Genomic DNA, 19,339 nt, shown 5'->3' with positions numbered 1-19,339 from the left:
GAAGCACTCTGGGCAAAAAGCCCCCTCCAGAACCAGTGGAGTATCACATCCACTACCTCAGTCCTTGGCAGGATGAAGCACTCTGGGCACCAAGCCCCCTCCAGAACCAGTGGAGAAAGGCATCCACTACCTTATTCCTTGGCAGGATGAAGCACTCTGGGCACAAAGCCCCCTCCAGAACCAGTGGAGTATCACATCCCCTACCTCATTCCTTGGCAGGATGAAGCACTCTGGACACAAAGCCCCCTCCAGAACCAGTGGAGAAAGGCATCCACTACCTTAGTCCTTGGCAGGATGAAGCACTTTGGGCACCAAGCCCCCTCCAGAACCAGAGGAGTATCACATCCACTACCTCAGTCTTTGGCAGGATGAAGCACTCTGGGCACCAAGCCCCCTCCAGAACTAGTGGAGTATCACATCCACTACCTTAGTCCTTTTGCAGGATGAAGCACTCTGGGCACAAAGCCCCCTCCAGAACCAGTGGAGAAAGGCATCCACTACCTCAGTCATTGGCAGGATGAAGAACTGTGGGTACCAAGCACCCTCCAGAACCAGTGGAGTATCACATCCACTACCTCAGTCCTTGGCAGGATGAAGCACTCTGGGCACCAAGCCCCCTCCAGAACCAGTGGAGAAAGGCATCCACTACCTCAGTCCTTGGCTGGATGAAGTACTCTGGGCACCAAGCCCCCTCCAGAACCAGTGGAGAAAGGCATGCTCTACCTCAGTCCTCGGCAGGATGAATCACTCTGGGCAAAAAGCCCACTTCAGAACCAGTAGAGTATCACATCCACTACCTCTGTCCTTGGCAGGATGAAGCACTCTGGGCACCAAGCCCCCTCCAGAACCAGTGTAGAAAGGCATCCACTACCTCAGTCCTAGGCAGGATGAAGCACTCTGGGCACCAAGCCCCCTCCAGAACTAGTGGAGAAAGGCATCCACTACCTCAGTCCTTGGCAGGATGAAGCACTCTGGGCAAAAAGCCCCCTCCAGAACCAGTGGAGTATCACATCCACTACCTCAGTCCTTGGCAGGATGAAGCACTCTGGGCACCAAGCCCCCTCCAGAACGAGTGGAGAAAGGCATCCACTACCTTAGTCCTTGGCAGGATGAAGCACTCTGGGCACAAAGCCCCCTCCAGAACTAGTTGAGTATCAGATCCACTACCTCATTCCTTGGCAGGATGAAGCACTCTTGGCACAAAGAACCCTCTATAACCAGTGGAGAAAGGCATCCACTACCTAAGTCCTTGGCAGGATTAAGCACTCTGGGCACCAAGCCCCCTCCAGAACTAGTGGAGAAAGACATCCACTACCTCAGTCCTTGGCAGGATGAAGCACTCTGGGCAAAAAGCCCCCTCCAGAACCAGTGGAGTATCACATCCACTACCTCAGTCCTTGGCAGGATGAAGCACTCTGGGCACCAAGCCCCCTCCAGAACCAGTGGAGAAAGGCATCCACTACCTTATTCCTTGGCAGGATGAAGCACTCTGGGCACAAAGCCCCCTCCAGAACCAGTGGAGTATCACATCCCCTACCTCATTCCTTGGCAGGATGAAGCACTCTGGACACAAAGCCTCCTCCAGAACCAGTGGAGAAAGGCATCCACTACCTTAGTCCTTGGCAGGATGAAGCACTTTGGGCACCAAGCCCCCTCCAGAACCAGTGGAGTATCACATCCACTACCTCAGTCTTTGGCAGGATGAAGCACTCTGGGCACCAAGCCCCCTCCAGAACTAGTGGAGTATCACATCCACTACCTTAGTCCTTTTGCAGGATGAAGCACTCTGGGCACAAAGCCCCCTCCAGAACCAGTGGAGAAAGGCATCCACTACCTCAGTCATTGGCAGGATGAAGAACTGTGGGTACCAAGCCCCCTCCAGAACCAGTGGAGTATCACATCCACTACCTCAGTCCTTGGCAGGATGAAGCACTCTGGGCACCAAGCCCCCTCCAGAAACAGTGGAGAAAGGCATCCACTACCTCAGTCCTTGGCTGGATGAAGTACTCTGGGCACCAAGCCCCCTCCAGAACCAGTGGAGAAAGGCATGCACTACCTCAGTCCTCGGCAGGATGAATCACTCTGGGCAAAAAGCCCACTTCAGAACCAGTAGAGTATCACATCCACTACCTCTGTCCTTGGCAGGATGAAGCACTCTGGGCACCAAGCCCCCTCCAGAACCAGTGTAGAAAGGCATCCACTACCTCAGTCCTTGGCAGGATGAAGCACTCTGGGCACCAAGCCCCCTCCAGAACTAGTGGAGAAAGGCATCAACTACCTCAGTCCTTGGCAGGATGAAGCACTCTGGGCAAAAAGCCCCCTCCAGAACCAGTGGAGTATCACATCCACTACCTCAGTCCTTGGCAGGATGAAGCACTCTGGGCACCAAGCCCCCTCCAGAACGAGTGGAGAAAGGCATCCACTACCTTAGTCCTTGGCAGGATGAAGCACTCTGGGCACAAAGCCCCCTCCAGAACCAGTGGAGTATCACATCCACTACCTCATTCCTTGGCAGGATGAAGCACTCTGGGCACAAAGCCCCCTCCAGAACAAGTGGAGAAAGGCATTCACTACCACAGACCTTGGCAAGATGAAGCACTCTGTGCACCAAGCTCCCTCCAGAACCAGTGGAATATCACATCCACTACCTCAGTCCTTGGCAGGATGAAGCACTCTGGGCACAAAGCCCCCTCCAGAACCAGTGGAGTATCACATCCACTACCTCAGTCCTTGGTAGGATGAATCACTCTGGGCACAACGCCCCCTCCAGAACCAGTGTAGAAAGGCATTCACTACCTCAGTCCTTGGCAGTATGAAGCACTTTGGACACCAAGCCCCCTCCAGAACCAGTGGAGAAAGGCATCCACTACCTCAGTCCTTGGTAGGATGAAGCACTCTGGGCACAAATCCCCCTCCAGTACCAGTGTAGAAAGGCATCCACTACCTCAGTCCTTGGCAGTATGAAGCACTCTGGACACCAAGCCCCCTCCAGAACCAGTGGAGAAAGGCGTCCACTACCTCAGTCCTTGGCTGGATGAAGTACTCTGGGCACCAAGCCCCCTCCAGAACCAGTGGAGAAAGGCATGCACTACCTCAGTCCTCGGCAGGATGAATCACTCTGGGCAAAAAGCCCACTTCAGAACCAGTAGAGTATCACATCCACTACCTCTGTCCTTGGCAGGATGAAGCACTCTGGGCACCAAGCCCCCTCCAGAACCAGTGTAGAAAGGCATCCACTACCTCAGTCCTTGGCAGGATGAAGCACTCTGGGCACCAAGCCCCCTCCACAACTAGTGGAGAAAGGCATCAACTACCTCAGTCCTTGGCAGGATGAAGCACTCTGGGCAAAAAGCCCCCTCCAGAACCAGTGGAGTATCACATCCACTACCTCAGTCCTTGGCAGGATGAAGCACTCTGGGCACCAAGCCCCCTCCAGAACGAGTGGAGAAAGGCATCCACTACCTTAGTCCTTGGCAGGATGAAGCACTCTGGGCACAAAGCCCCCTCCAGAACCAGTGGAGTATCACATCCACTACCTCATTCCTTGGCAGGATGAAGCACTCTGGGCACAAAGCCCCCTCCAGAACAAGTGGAGAAAGGCATTCACTACCACAGACCTTGGCAAGATGAAGCACTCTGTGCACCAAGCTCCCTCCAGAACCAGTGGAATATCACATCCACTACCTCAGTCCTTGGCAGGATGAAGCACTCTGGGCACAAAGCCCCCTCCAGAACCAGTGGAGTATCACATCCACTACCTCAGTCCTTGGTAGGATGAATCACTCTGGGCACAACGCCCCCTCCAGAACCAGTGTAGAAAGGCATTCACTACCTCAGTCCTTGGCAGTATGAAGCACTTTGGACACCAAGCCCCCTCCAGAACCAGTGGAGAAAGGCATCCACTACCTCAGTCCTTGGTAGGATGAAGCACTCTGGGCACAAATCCCCCTCCAGTACCAGTGTAGAAAGGCATCCACTACCTCAGTCCTTGGCAGTATGAAGCACTCTGGACACCAAGCCCCCTCCAGAACCAGTGGAGAAAGGCGTCCACTACCTCAGTCCTTGGCAGGATGAAGTACTCTGGGCACCAAGCCCCCTCCAGAACCAGTGGAGAAAAGCATCCACTACCTCAGTCCTTGGCAGGATGAAGCACTCTGGGTACCAAGCCCCCTCTAGAACCAGTGGAGAAAGGCATCCACTACCTCAGTCCTTGGCAGGATGAAGCACTCTGGGCACCAAGCCCCATCCAGAACCAGTGGAGTATTACATTCTCTTCCTCAGTCCTTGGCAGGATGAAGCACTCTGGGCAAAAAGCCCCCTCCAGAACCAGTGGAGTATCACATCCACTACCTCAGTCCTTGGCAGGATGAAGCACTCTGGGCACAAATCCCCCTCCAGAACCAGTGGAGAACGGCATCCACTACCTCAGTCCTTGGCAGTATGAAGCACTCTGGTCACCAAGCCCCCTCCAGGACCAGTGGAGAAAGGCATCCACTACCTCAGTCCTTGGCAGGATGAAGCACTCTGGGCACAAAGGCCCCTCCAGAACCAGTGGAGAAAGGCGTCCACTACCTCAGTCCTTGGCAGGATGAATCACTTTGGGCACCAAGCCCCCTCCAGATACAGTGGACAAAGACATCCACTACCTCAGTCCTTGGCAGGATGAAGTACTCTGGGCACCAAACCCCCTCCAGAACCAGTGGAGAAAGGCATTCACTACCACAGTCCTTGGCAAGATGAAGCACTCTCCGCACCAAGCCCCCTCCAGAACCAGTGGAATATCACATACACTACCTCAGTCCTTGGCAGGATGAAGCACTCTGGGCACAAAGCCCCCTCAAGAACCAGTGGAGTATCACATCCACTACCTCTGTCCTTGGTAGGATGAAGCACTCTGGGCACAAAGCCCTCTCCAGAACCAGTGTAGAAAGGCATTCACTACCTCAGTCCTTGGCGGTATGAAGCACTCTGGGCACCAAGCCCCCTCCAGAACCAGTGGGGAAAGGCATCCACTACCTTAGTCCTTGGCAGGATGAAGCACTCTGGGCACAAAGCCCCCTCCAGAATCAGTGGAGTATCACATCCACTACCTCAGTCCTTGGCAGGATGAAGCACTCTGGGCACAATGCCCCCTCCAGAATCAGTGGAGAAAGGCATCCACTTCCTCTGTCCTTGGCAGGATGAAGCACTCTGGGCACTAAGCCCGCTACAGATCCAGTGGAGAAAGGCATCCACTACCTCAGTCCTTGGCAGGATGAAGCACTCTGGGCACCAAGCCCCCTCCAGAACCATTGGAGTATCCCATCCACTACCTCAGTCCTTGGCAGGATGAAGCACTCTGGGCACAAAGCCCCCTCCAGAACCAGTGGAGAAAGGCATCAAGTACCTCAGTCCTTGGCAGGATGAAGCACTCTGGGCACTACGCCCCCTCCAGTACCAGTAGAGTATCACATCCACTACCTCAGTCCTTGGCAGGATGAAGCACTCTGGGCAAAAAGCCCCCTCCAGAACTAGTGGAGTATCACATACACTACCTCAATCCTTGGCAGGATGAAGCACTCTGGGCACAAAGCCCCCTCCAGAACCAGTGGAGAAAGGCATCCACTACCTCAGTCCTTGGCAGGATGAGGCACTCTGGGCACCAAGCCCCCTCCAAAACCAGTGGAGTATCACATCCACTACCTCAGTCCTTGGCAGGATGAAGCACTCTGGTCACAACGCCCCCTCCAGAACCAGTGGAGAAAGGAATCCACTACCTCTGTCCTTGGCAGGATGAAGCACTCTGGGCACCAAGCCCCCTCCAGAACCAGTGGAGAAAGGCATCCACTACCTCAGTCCTTGGCAGGATGAAGCACTCTGGGCACCAAGCCCCCTCCAGAACTAGTGGAGAATCACATCCAGTACCTCAGTCCTTGGCAGGATGAAGCACTCTGGGCACAAAGCCCCCTCCAGCACCAGAGGAGAAAGGCATGCACTACCTCAGTCCTTGGCAGGATGAAGCACTCTGGGTACCAAGCCCCCTCCAGTACCAATGGAGAAAGGCATCCACTACCTCAGTCCTTGGCAGGATGAATCACTCTGGGCACCAAGCCCCCTTCAGAACCAGTGGAGTATCACATCCACTACCTCAGTCCTTGGCAGGATGAAGCACTCTGGGCACAAAGCCCCCTCCAGAACCAGTGTAGTATCACATCCACTACCTTAGTCCTTGGGAGGATGAAGCACTCTGGGCACAAAGCCCCCTCCAGAACCATTGGAGAAAGGCATCCACTACCTCAGTCCTTGGCAGGATGATGCACTCTGGGCAAAAAGCCCCCTCCAGAACCAGTGGAGTATCACATCCACTACCTCAGTCCTTGGCAGGATGAAGCACTCTGGGCACAAAGCCCCCTCCAGAACCAGTGGAGTATCACATCCCCTACCTCATTCCTTGGCAGGATGAAGCACTCTGGACACAAAGCCCCCTCCAGAACCAGTGGAGAAAGGCATCCACTACCTTAGTCCTTGGCAGGATGAAGCACTTTGGGCACTGTAGGAGGCTGGACTGGCTTGTAGTGAGTACCAAGGGGTACTTGCACCTTGCACCAGGCCCAGTTATCCCTTATTAGTGTATAGGGTGTCTAGCAGCTTAGGCTGATAGATAATGGTAGCTTAGCAGAGCAGCTTAGGCTGAACTAGGAGACGTGTGAAGCTACCACAGTACCACTTAGTGTCATATGCACAATATCATAAGAAAACACAATACACAGTTATACTAAAAATAAAGGTACTTTATTTTTATGACAATATGCCAAAGTATCTTAGAGTGTACCCTCAGTGAGAGGATAGGAAATATACACAAGATATATATACACAATAGCAAAAATATGCAGTATAGTCTTAGAAAACAGTGCAAACAATGTATAGTTACAATAGGATGCAATGGGGAAACATAGGGATAGGGGCAACACAAACCATATACTCCAGAAGTGGAATGCGAACCACGAATGGACCCCAAACCTATGTGACCTTGTAGAGGGTCGCTGGGACTATTAGAAAATAGTGAGAGTTAGAAAAATAACCCTCCCAAAGACCCTGAAAAGTGAGTGCAAAGTGCACTAAAGTTCCCCTAAGGACAAAAGAGTCGTGTTAGAGGAATAATGCAGGAAAGACACAAACCAGCAATGCAACAACTGTGGATTTCCAATCTAGGGTACCTGTGGAACAAGGGGACCAAGCCAAAAGTCACAAGCAAGTCGTAGATGGGCAGATGCCCAGGAAATGCCAGCTGTGGGTGCAAAGAAGCTTCGACTGGACAGAAGAAGCTGAGGTTTCTACAGGAACGAAACAGGCTAGAGACTTCCCCTTTGGTGGACGGATCCCTCTTGCCTTGGAGAGTCGTGCAGAAGTGTTTTCCCGCCGGAAGGACGCCAACAAGCCTTGCTACATGCAACTCGTTTGTTTGGCGTTTTTGGACGCTGCTGGGGCCCAGGAGGGATCAGGAGGTCGCAAATTGGACCTGCAGGGAGAAGGGACGTCGAGCAAGACAAAGAGCCCTCACTGAAGCAGGTAGCACCTGGAGAAGTGCCAGAAACAGGCACTACGAGGATGCGTGAAATGGTGCTCGCCGAAGTTGCACAAAGGAGTCCCACGTCGCCGGAGACCAACTTAGAAAGTCGTGCAATGCAGGTTAGAGTGCCGTGGACCCAGGCTTGGCTGTGCACGAAGGATTTCCGCCGGAAGTGCACAGGGGCCGGAGTAGCTGCAAAGTTGCGGTTCCCAGCAATGCAGCCCAGCGAGGTGAGGCAAGGACTTACCTCCACCAAACTTGGGCTGAAGAGTCACTGGACTGTGTGGGTCACTTGGACAGCGTCGCTGGATTCGAGGGACCTCGCTCGTTGTGCTGAGAGGAGACCCAAGGGACCGGTAATGCAGCTTTTTGGTGCCTGCGGTTGCAGGGGGAAGATTCCGTCGACCCACAGGAGATTTCTTCGGAGCTTCTGGTGCAGAGAGGAGGCAGGCTACCCCCACAGCATGCACAAGCAGGAAAACAGTCGAGAAGGCGGCAGGATCAGCATTACAGAGTTGCAGTAGTCGTCTTTGCTACTATGTTGCAGGTTTGCAGGCTTCCAGCGCGGTCAGCGGTCGTTTCCTTATCAGAAGGTGAAGAGAGAGATGCAGAGGAACTCGGCTGAGCTCATGCATTCGTTATCTAAAGTTTCCCCAGAGACAGAGACCCTAAATAGCCAGAAAAGAGGGTTTGGCTACCTAGGAGAGAGGATAGGCTACTAACACCTGAAAGAGCCTATCAGCAGGAGTCTCTGACGTCACCTGGTGGCACTGGCCACTCAGAGCAGTCCAGTGTGCCAGCAGCACCTCTGTTTCCAAGATGGCAGAGGTCTGGAGCACACTGGAGGAGCTCTGGACACCTCCCAGGGGAGGTGCAGGTCAGGGGAGTGGTCACTCCCCTTTCCTTTGTCCAGTTTCGCGCCAGAGCAGGGGCTAAGGGGTCCCTGAACCGGTGTAGACTGGCTTATGCAGAATTGGGCACCTCTGTGCCCAACAAAGCATTTCCAGAGGCTGGGGGAGGCTACTCCTCCCCTGCCTTCACACCATTTTCCAAAGGGAGAGGGTGTCACACCCTCTCTCAGAGGAAGTTCTTTGTTCTGCAATCCTGGGCCAGGCCTGGCTGGACCCCAGGAGGGCAGCTGCCTGTCTGAGGGGTTGGCAGCAGCAGCAGCTGCAGTGAAACCCCAGGAAGGGCAGTTTGGCAGTACCAGGGTCTGTGCTACAGACCACTGGGATCATGGGATTGTGCCAACTATGCCAGGATGGTATAGAGGGGGCAATTCCATGATCATAGACATGTTACATGGCCATATTCGGAGTTACCATGGTGAAGCTACATATAGGTAGTGACCTATATGTAGTGCACGCGTGTAATGGTGTCCCCGCACTCACAAAGTTCAGGGAATTGGCTCTGAACAATGTGGGGGCACCTTGGCTAGTGCCAGGGTGCCCTCACACTAAGTAACTTTGCACCTAACCTTTACCAGGTAAAGGTTAGACATATAGGTGACTTATAAGTTACTTAAGTGCAGTGTAAAATGGCTGTGAAATAACGTGGACGTTATTTCACTCAGGCTGCAGTGGCAGGCCTGTGTAAGAATTGTCAGAGCTCCCTATGGGTGGCAAAAGAAATGCTGCAGCCCATAGGGATCTCCTGGAACCCCAATACCCTGGGTACCTCAGTACCATATACTAGGGAATTATAAGGGTGTTCCAGTAAGCCAATGTAAATTGGTAAAATTGGTCACTAGCCTGTTAGTGACAATTTAAAAGTAATGAGAGAGCATAACCACTGAGGTTCTGGTTAGCAGAGCCTCAGTGAGACAGTTAGGCACTACACAGGGAACATATACATGCACACCTATGAGCACTGGGGCCCTGTGTGACAGGGTCCCAGTGACACATACATATAGGCCACAAACCTATGAGCACTGGGGTCCTGACCAGCAGGATCCCAGTGACACAAAACAAACATACTGAAAACATAGTGTTTTCACTATGAGCGCTGAGGCCTGGCTATCAGGATCCCAGTGAGACAGTGAAAACAGTGACAAACACCCTGACATACACTCACAAACAGGCCAAAAGTGGGGGTAACAAGGCTAGAAAGAGGCTACCTTCTCACACAACCCCCCCCCAAACGAAGGACAATAAGGCTAACCTTGGCCAGTTGAGACTTTATTGTCTAAGTGGTGATAAGTAGAGAGTAGCTCTGCAATAGACTGGTTACTCCCTTTATCATCCACTATCTGGTTACTTCCCTGTGGGGATGTAAACCACCCTGTTTGAAGTTTTTTAGCTAAGCAACAATGTGAAGATGTACTTTCAGAGTTTCTATCAGTAAGTTTTAGTTTAGAGCAGTGGGAATTGTCCACTGAACCTATTTGTAGTGATGGAAATGCCAGACAGGGATGCTGTCTCAGAAAAGCCATAGCTGGGCAAAAACTTTGTCCATCTGGCTTTAAGAGAGAACAGGGATGCTGTTTCTCTTGAGTTGGAGCAGGGCAGGGATGCTGTCCTATGAGCTCCACACTAGGGCAGGGATGCTGTCCTAAGTGTTGTGAGGTAGTGCAGGGTTTCTGCACTAAATTTTCTCTGGGAGGGTTGGAGGGATGCTCCATGTTAACTAAAATGGTGCTGTTTTTCTCACCAATGTTAGTTATCCCACAGAGAGGTACTTCCACCTCAGTGAGTCCAGCTTTGCCAGCTGATGATTCCCTTGGAACAGGTGCCACCCCAGGAGAGGTTTCTCCCACCACAGGAATGGTATCCTGAATGGTAGGGTGGTTAGGGGATACTGTGATACCCTTTTTACCTGTTGATGGAGAGGGATCCTGAGTTTTCAGGCCTTCTCTCATTTGCTTTTTCATTTCAGTAGAAATGAGAGGGAACAATTCCTCAGGGATGCCCAGCATGGCTGCATGAGCATAAAACTCTACATCAGCCCAACCTGAGGCCTCTAGGTCATTACCTAAGAGACAGTCTACAGGCAAGCTAGGTGATACCACCACCTGCTTAGGGCCAGTAACTCCACCCCAACTAAACTGAATTATAGCTAAGGGAAGAAACTTAGTGGAGTTATGGACATCAATAATCTTATACTGTTGTCCAATGATGTGTTGATCAGGGTGCACTAGGTTTTCAGTCACCAAAGTGAAACTGGCACCTGTGTCCCTGTAGGCCAAGGCCTCAACACCATTTATTGAAACTGTCTGCCTGTACTTATCCATTGTAAGGGGACAAGCAGCCAGTGTGGCAAGGCCAGTGCCACTAGGTGTGACAGAAACTGTCTTGGGACTGATGACATCAGTTTCCACTATGGACCCATAAGTGAACCCAACTACACCCTTTGCTTGACTGTTGCCATCAGTCCCACCACTAGTACCACTACTGCTAGGGGCACTAGAGCTTGATGTATTAGTGGTGGTAGGCTCAGGGGGTTTACCTGGACAGGACTTTTCCCCTGGCCTATGGCCTCTGTTTTTACACACAAAGCACCAAGGCTTTTTAATGTGTGCAGGTTGGGAAGAAGAGGAAGAATTTGTTTTATCCCCACCCTCTGAAGAGTGTTTAAGATTTGAAGTGGGATATTTGGTTTTACCCTTATCCCCATGCTTATCTTGAGATTTTTCACCATCTTTCTTCTTATTGCCATCTTTGTCACCCCCTGTATGAACTTTTCTGTTCACCCTTGTTCTGACCCATTTGTCTGCCTTCTTTCCCAATTTTTGGGGAGAGGTCAGATCAGAGTCTACCAGGTACTGGTGCAACAAATCAGACACACAATTATTAAGTATATGCTCTCTCAGGATTGTGTTATACAGGCTTTCATAATCAGTAACTTTACTGCCATGTAACCACCCCTCCAAGGCCTTCACTGAATGGTCAATGAAATCAACCCAGTCTTGTGAAGACTCCTTTTTGGTCTCTCTGAACTTTATCCTGTACTGTTCAGTGGTTAAGCCATAACCATCCAGGAGTGCATTCTTAAGAACTGTAAAATTATTGGCATCATTTTCTTTCACAGTAAGGAGCCTATCCCTACCTTTTCCACTAAATGATAGCCATAGGATAGCAGCCCACTGCTTTTGAGGGACATCCTGTACAGCACAGGCCCTCTCAAGTGCAGCAAACCACTTGTTAATGTCATCCCCCTCCTTATAAGGGGGAACTATCTTGTGCAGATTCCTGGAATCATGCTCTTTTGCAGGATGACTATGGGGAATACTGCTGCTGCCACCATGGGTATCTAAACCCAACTTCTGTCTTTCCTTCTCTAATTCTAAAGACTGTCTATCCAAATCCAGCTGTTGCTTCTTGAGCTTCAGTCTGGTTTGTTCCACTCTCAATCTATTGAGCTCCCTTTCTAACAATCTGTCATCAGGGTGGGTGGGAGGGACATTTCTAGATACAGAGGTATGATGGGAATGAACAGAAGGAGACCTGTCCCTTACAGAGGGCACCCTAACAGCTTGGCTACCAGTATAATGTGAGAGCACACCATCAGTATGGTGTGATTCAACTTCTGTACCAACTATGCTAGACTGTCTAGTAATGGGCAGGCTGAGAAGTTTCTTTCCTGAACCTTTTCCTGGGGGAGTCCCTGGATCAGATTGAGAACCATTAGCTACTTTTTCACCAGATTTGGCACTTATGGCCTTATCCTGTACTGTAAGCATATTAATTAACAGTTCTAAGGAAGGATTCTTCCCTACACTCAAACCTCTCTCTATGCAGAGACTCCTTGCTCCTTTCCAGCTAAGGTGATCATATGCAATTTTGGACAGTTCAACATTTTTTCCTGTGCCAGACATTTTTTAGAGAGAGTTAAAGTGATAGAAAAAGAGAAAAAAGTTTTCAGAACTTTTTGGAAAGACAGAAAAAAACTTTTTAAACTTTTAAGAACTTTTTGAAAGTTTTAGAAGTACTTTTCAGCACTTAGAAAAGAGTGAAAAGAGGAAATGCAAAACTTTTTGGCTATGTGTATATACACTGACCTTGTTTTGTATATTTTTCTCTTATGAAAAGTACAATGACAAGAGTGGTAAGTAGTCTCAAGCACTTATCCCACCGCTGCACAACCAATGTAGGAGGCTGGACTGGCTTGTAGTGAGTACCAAGGGGTACTTGCACCTTGCACCAGGCCCAGTTATCCCTTATTAGTGTAAAGGGTGTCTAGCAGCTTAGGCTGATAGATAATGGTAGCTTAGCAGAGCAGCTTAGGCTGAACTAGGAGACGTGTGAAGCTACCACAGTACCACTTAGTGTCATATGCACAATATCATAAGAAAACACAATACACAGTTATACTAAAAATAAAGGTACTTTATTTTTATGACAATATGCCAAAGTATCTTAGAGTGTACCCTCAGTGAGAGGATAGGAAATATACACAAGATATATATACACAATAGCAAAAATATGCAGTATAGTCTTAGAAAACAGTGCAAACAATGTATAGTTACAATAGGATGCAATGGGGAAACATAGGGATAGGGGCAACACAAACCATATACTCCAGAAGTGGAATGCGAACCACGAATGGACCCCAAACCTATGTGACCTTGTAGAGGGTCGCTGGGACTATTAGAAAATAGTGAGAGTTAGAAAAATAACCCTCCCCAAGACCCTGAAAAGTGAGTGCAAAGTGCACTAAAGTTCCCCTAAGGACATAAGAGTCGTGTTAGAGGAATAATGCAGGAAAGACACAAACCAGCAATGCAACAACTGTGGATTTCCAATCTAGGGTACCTGTGGAACAAGGGGACCAAGTCCAAAAGTCACAAGCAAGTCGTAGATGGGCAGATGCCCAGGAAATGCCAGCTGCGGGTGCAAAGAAGCTTTGACTGGACAGAAGAAGCTGAGGTTTCTGCAGGAACGAAAAGGGCTAGAGACTTCCCCTTTGGTGGACGGATCCCTCTTGCCTTGCAGAGTCGTGCAGAAGTGTTTTCCCGCCAGAAGGATGCCAACAAGCCTTGCTACACGCAAATCGTGTGTTTGGCGTTTTTGGACGCTGCTGGGGCCCAGGAGGGACCAGGAGGTCGCAAATTGGACCTGCAGAGAGAAGGGACGTCGACCAAGACAAAGAGCCCTCACTGAAGCAGGTAGCACCTGGAGAAGTGCCAGAAACAGGCACTACAAGGATGTGTGAAACGGTGCTCGCCGAAGTTGCACAAAGGAGTCCCACGTCGCCGGAGACCAACTTAGAAAGTCGTGCAATGCAGGTTAGAGTGCCGTAGACCCAGGCTTGGCTTTGCATGAAGGATTTCCGCCGGAAGTGCACAGGGGCCGGAGAAGCTGCAAAGTCGCGGTTCCCAGCAATGCAGCCCAGCGAGGTGAGGCAAGGACTTACCTCCACCAAACTTGGGCTGAAGAGTCACTGGACTGTGGGGGTGACTTGGACAGTGTCGCTGGATTCGAGGGACCTCGCTCGTCGTGCTGAGAGGAGACCCAAGAGACCGGTAATGCAGCTTTTTGGTGCCTGCGGTTGCAGGGGGAAGATTCCGTCGACCCACGGGAGATTTCTTCGGAGCTTCTGGTGCAGAGAGGAGGCAGGCTACCCCCACAGCATGCACAAGCAGGAAAACAGTCGAGAAGGCGGCAGTATCAGCGTTACAGAGTTGCAGTAGTCGTCTTTGCTACTATGTTGCAGGTTTGCAGGCTTCCAGCGCGGTCAGCGGTCGTTTCCTTATCAGAAGGTGAAGAGAGAGATGCAGAGGAACTCGGCTGAGCTCATGCATTCGTTATCTAAAGTTTCCCCAGAGACAGAGACCCTAAATAGCCAGAAAAGAGGGTTTGGCTACCTAGGAGAGAGGATAGGCTACTAACAACTGAAAGAGCCTATCAGCAGGAGTCTCTGACGTCACCTGGTGGCACTGGCCACTCAGAGCAGTCCAGTGTGCCAGCAGCACCTCTGTTTCCAAGATGGCAGAGGTCTGGAGCACACTGGAGGAGCTCTGGACACCTCCCAGGGGAGGTGCAGGTCAGGGGAGTGGTCACTCCCCTTTCCTTTGTCCAGTTTCGCACCAGAGCAGGGGCTAAGGGGTCCCTGAACCGGTGTAGACTGGCTTATGCAGAATTGGGCACCTCTGTGCCCAACAAAGCATTTCCAGAGGCTGGGGGAGGCTACTCCTCCCCTGCCTTCACACCATTTTCCAAAGGGAGAGGGTGTCACACCCTCTCTCAGAGGAAGTTCTTTGTTCTGCCATCCTGGGCCAGGCCTGGCTGGACCCCAGGAGGGCAGCTGCCTGTCTGAGGGGTTGGCAGCAGCAGCAGCTGCAGTGAAACCCCAGGAAGGGCAGTTTGGCAGTACCAGGGTCTGTGCTACAGACCACTGGGATCATGGGATTGTGCCAACTATGCCAGGATGGTATAGAGGGGGCAATTCCATGATCATAGACATGTTACATGGCCATATTCGGAGTTACCATGGTGAAGCTACATATAGGTAGTGACCTATATGTAGTGCACGCGTGTAATGGTGTCCCCGCACTCACAAAGTTCAGGGAATTGGCTCTGAACAATGTGGGGGCACCTTGGCTAGTGCCAGGGTGCCCTCACACTAAGTAACTTTGCACCTAACCTTTACCAGGTAAAGGTTAGACATATAGGTGACTTATAAGTTACTTAAGTGCAGTGTAAAATGGCTGTGAAATAACGTGGACGTTATTTCACTCAGGCTGCAGTGGCAGGCCTGTGTAAGAATTGTCAGAGCTCCCTATGGGTGGCAAAAGAAATGCTGCAGCCCATAGGGATCTCCTGGAACCCCAATACCCTGGGTACCTCAGTACCATATACTAGGGAATTATAAGGGTGTTCCAGTAAGCCAATGTAAATTGGTAAAATTGGTCACTAGCCTGTTAGTGACAATTTAAAAGTAATGAGAGAGCATAACCACTGAGGTTCTGGTTAGCAGAGCCTCAGTGAGACAGTTAGGCACCACACAGGGAACATATACATGCACACCTATGAGCACTGGGGCCCTGTGTGACAGGGTCCCAGTGACACATACATATAGGCCACAAACCTATGAGCACTGGGGTCCTGACCAGCAGGATCCCAGTGACACATAACAAACATACTGAAAACATAGTGTTTTCACTATGAGCGCTGAGGCCTGGCTATCAGGATCCCAGTGAGACAGTGAAAACAGTGACAAACACCCTGACATACACTCACAAACAGGCCAAAAGTGGGGGTAACAAGGCTAGAAAGAGGCTACCTTCTCACAGGCACCAAGCCCCCTCCAGAACCAGTGGAGAAAGGCATTCACTACCATAGTCCTTGGCAAGATGAAGCACTCTGCGCACTAAGTCCCCTCCAGAACCAGTGGAATATCACATCCACTACCTCAGTCCTTGGCAGGATGAAGCACTCTGGGCACAAAGCCCCCTCCAGAACCAGTGGAGTATCACATCCACCCTCTCAGTCCTTGGTAGGATGAAGCACTCTGGGCACAAAGCCCCCTCCAGAACCAGTGGGGAAAGGCATCCACTACCTTAGTCCTTGGCAGGATGAAGCACTCTGGGCACAAAGCCCACTCCAGAATCAGTGGAGTATCACATCCACTACCTCAGTCCTTGGCAGGATGAAGCACTCTGGGCACAATGCCCCCTCCAGAATCAGTGGAGAAAGGCATCCACTTCCTCTGTCCTTGGCAGGATGAAGCACTCTGGGCACTAAGCCCGCTGCAGATTCAGTGGAGAAAGGCATCCACTACCTCAGTCCTTGGCGGTATGAAGCACTCTGGGCACCAAGCCCCCTCCAGAACCAGTGGGGAAAGGCATCCACTACCTTAGTCCTTGGCAGGATGAAGCACTCTGGGCACAAAGCCCACTCCAGAATCAGTGGAGTATCACATCCACTACCTCAGTCCTTGGCAGGATGAAGCACTCTGGGCACAATGCCCCCTCCAGAATCAGTGGAGAAAGGCATCCACTTCCTCTGTCCTTGGCAGGATGAAGCACTCTGGGCACTAAGCCCGCTGCAGATTCAGTGGAGAAAGGCATCCACTACCTCAGTCCTTGGCAGGATGAAGCACTCTGGGCACCAAGCCCCCTCCAGAACCAGTGGAGTATCCCATCCACTACCTCAGTCCTTGGCAGGATGAAGCACTCTGGGCACAATGCCCCCTCCAGAATCAGTGGAGAAAGGCATCCACTTCCTCTGTCCTTGGCAGGATGAAGCACTGTGGGCACTAAGCCCGCTGCAGATTCAGTGGAGAAAGGCATCCACTACCTCAGTCCTTGGCAGGATGAAGCACTCTGGGCACCAAGCCCCCTCCAGAACCAGTGGAGTATCCCATCCACTACCTCAGTCCTTGGCAGGATGAAGCACTCTGGGCACAAAGCCCCCTCCAGAACCAGTGGAGAAAGGCATCCACTACCTTAGTCCTTTGCAGGATGAAGCACTCTGGGCACAAAGCCCCCTCCAGAACCAGTGGAGTATCACATCCCCTACCTCATTCCTTGGCAGGATGAAGCACTCTGGACACAAAGCCCCCTCCAGAACCAGTGGAGAAAGGCATCCACTACCTTAGTCCTTGGCAGGATGAAGCACTTTGGGCACCAAGCCCCCTCCAGAACCAGTGGAGAAAGGAATTCACTACCACAGTCCTTGGCAAGATGAAGCACTCTGCGCACCAAGCCCCCTCCAGAACCAGTGGAATATCACATCCACTACCTCAGTCCTTGGCAGGATGAAGCACTCTGGGCACAAAGCCCCCTCCAGAACCAGTGGAGTATCACATCCACTACCTCAGTCCTTGGTAGGATGAAGCACTCTGGGCACAAAGCCCCCTCCAGAACCAGTGTAGAAAGGCATTCACTACCTCAGTCCTTGGCGGTATGAAGCACTCTGGGCACCAAGCCCCCTCCAGAACCAGTGGGGAAAGGCATCCACTACCTTAGTCCTTGGCAGGATGAAGCACTCTGGGCACAAAGCCCCCTCCAGAATCAGTGGAGTATCACATCCACTACCTCAGTCCTTGGCAGGATGAAGCACTCTGGGCACAATGCCCCCTCCAGAATCAGTGGAGAAAGGCATCCACTTCCTCTGTCCTTGGCAGGATGAAGCACTCTGAGCACTAAGCCCGCTGCAGATCCAGTGGAGAAAGGCATCCACTACCTCAGTCCTTGGCAGGATGAAGCACTCTGGGCACCAAGCCCCCTCCAGAACCAGTGGAGTATCCCATCCACTACCTCAGTCCTTGGCAGGATGAAGCACTCTGGGCACAAAGCCCCCTCCAGAACCAGTGGAGAAAGGCATCCAGTACCTCAGTCCTTGGCAGGATGAAGCACTCTGGGCACTATGCCCCCTCCAGTACCAGTAGAGTATCACATCCACTACCTCAGTCCTTGGCAGGATGAAGCACTCTGGGCAAAAAGCCCCCTCCAGAACTAGTGGAGTATCACATCCACTACCTCAATCCTTGGCAGGATGAAGCACTCTGGGCACAAAGCCCCCTCCAGAACCAGTGGAGAAACGTATCCACTACCTCAGTCCTTGGCAGGATGAGGCACTCTGGGCACCAAGCCCCCTCCAAAACCAGTGGAGTATCACATCCACTACCTCAGTCCTTGGCAGGATGAAGCACTCTGGGCACAACGCCCCCTCCAGAACCAGTGGAGAAAGGAATCCACTACCTCTGTCCTTGGCAGGATGAAGCACTCTGGGCACCAAGCCCCCTCCAGAACCAGTGGAGAAAGTCATCCACTACCTCAGTCCTTGGCAGGATGAAGCACTCTGGGCACCAAGCCCCCTCCAGAACTAGTGGAGTATCACATCCAGTACCTCAGTCCTTGGCAGGATGAAGCACTCTGGGCACAAAGCCCCCTCCAGCACCAGTGGAGAAAGGCATGCACTACCTCAGTCCTTGGCAGGATGAAGGACTCTGGGTACCAAGCCCCCTCCAGTACCAGTGGAGAAAGGCATCCACTACCTCAGTCCTTGGCAGGATGAATCACTCTGGGCACCAAGCCCCCTTCAGAACCAGTGGAGTATCACATCCACTACCTCAGTCCTTGGCAGGATGAAGCACTCTGGGCACAAAGCCCCCTCCAGAACCCGTGCAGTATCACATCCACTACCTCAGTCCTTGGCAGGATGAAGCACTCTGGGCACAACGCCCCCTCCAGAACCAGTGGGGAAAGGAATCCACTACCTCTGTCCTTGGCAGGATGAAGCACTCTGGGCACCAAGCCCACTCCTGAACCAGTGGAGAAAGTCATCCACTACCTCAGTCCTTGGCAGGATGAAGCACTCTGGGCACCAAGCCCCCTCCAGAACTAGTGGAGTATCACATCCAGTACCTCAGTCCTTGGCAGGATGAAGCACTCTGGGCACAAAGCCCCCTCCAGCACCAGTGGAGAAAGGCATGCACTACCTCAGTCCTTGGCAGGATGAAGGACTCTGGGTACCAAGCCCCCTCCAGTACCAGTGGAGAAAGGCATCCACTACCTCAGTCCTTGGCAGGATGAATCACTCTGGGCACCAAGCCCCCTTCAGAACCAGTGGAGTATCACATCCACTACCTCAGTCCTTGGCAGGATGAAGCACTCTGGGCACAAAGCCCCCTCCAGAACCAGTGCAGTATCACATCCACTACCTCAGTCCTTGGCAGGATGAAGCACTCTGGGCACAAAGCCCCCTCCAGAACCAGTGGAGAAAGGCATCCACTACCTCAGTCCTTGGCAGGATGAAGCACTCTGGGCAAAAAGCCCCCTCCAGAACCAGTGGAGTATCACATCCACTACCTCAGTCCTTGGCAGGATGAAGCACTCTGGGCACCAAT

This window comes from Pleurodeles waltl, chromosome 1_1 (genome assembly GCF_031143425.1).
Source record: "Pleurodeles waltl isolate 20211129_DDA chromosome 1_1, aPleWal1.hap1.20221129, whole genome shotgun sequence".
Classification (NCBI taxonomy): domain Eukaryota; kingdom Metazoa; phylum Chordata; class Amphibia; order Caudata; family Salamandridae; genus Pleurodeles; species Pleurodeles waltl.
Note: the sequence above shows the minus strand (reverse complement) of the source record.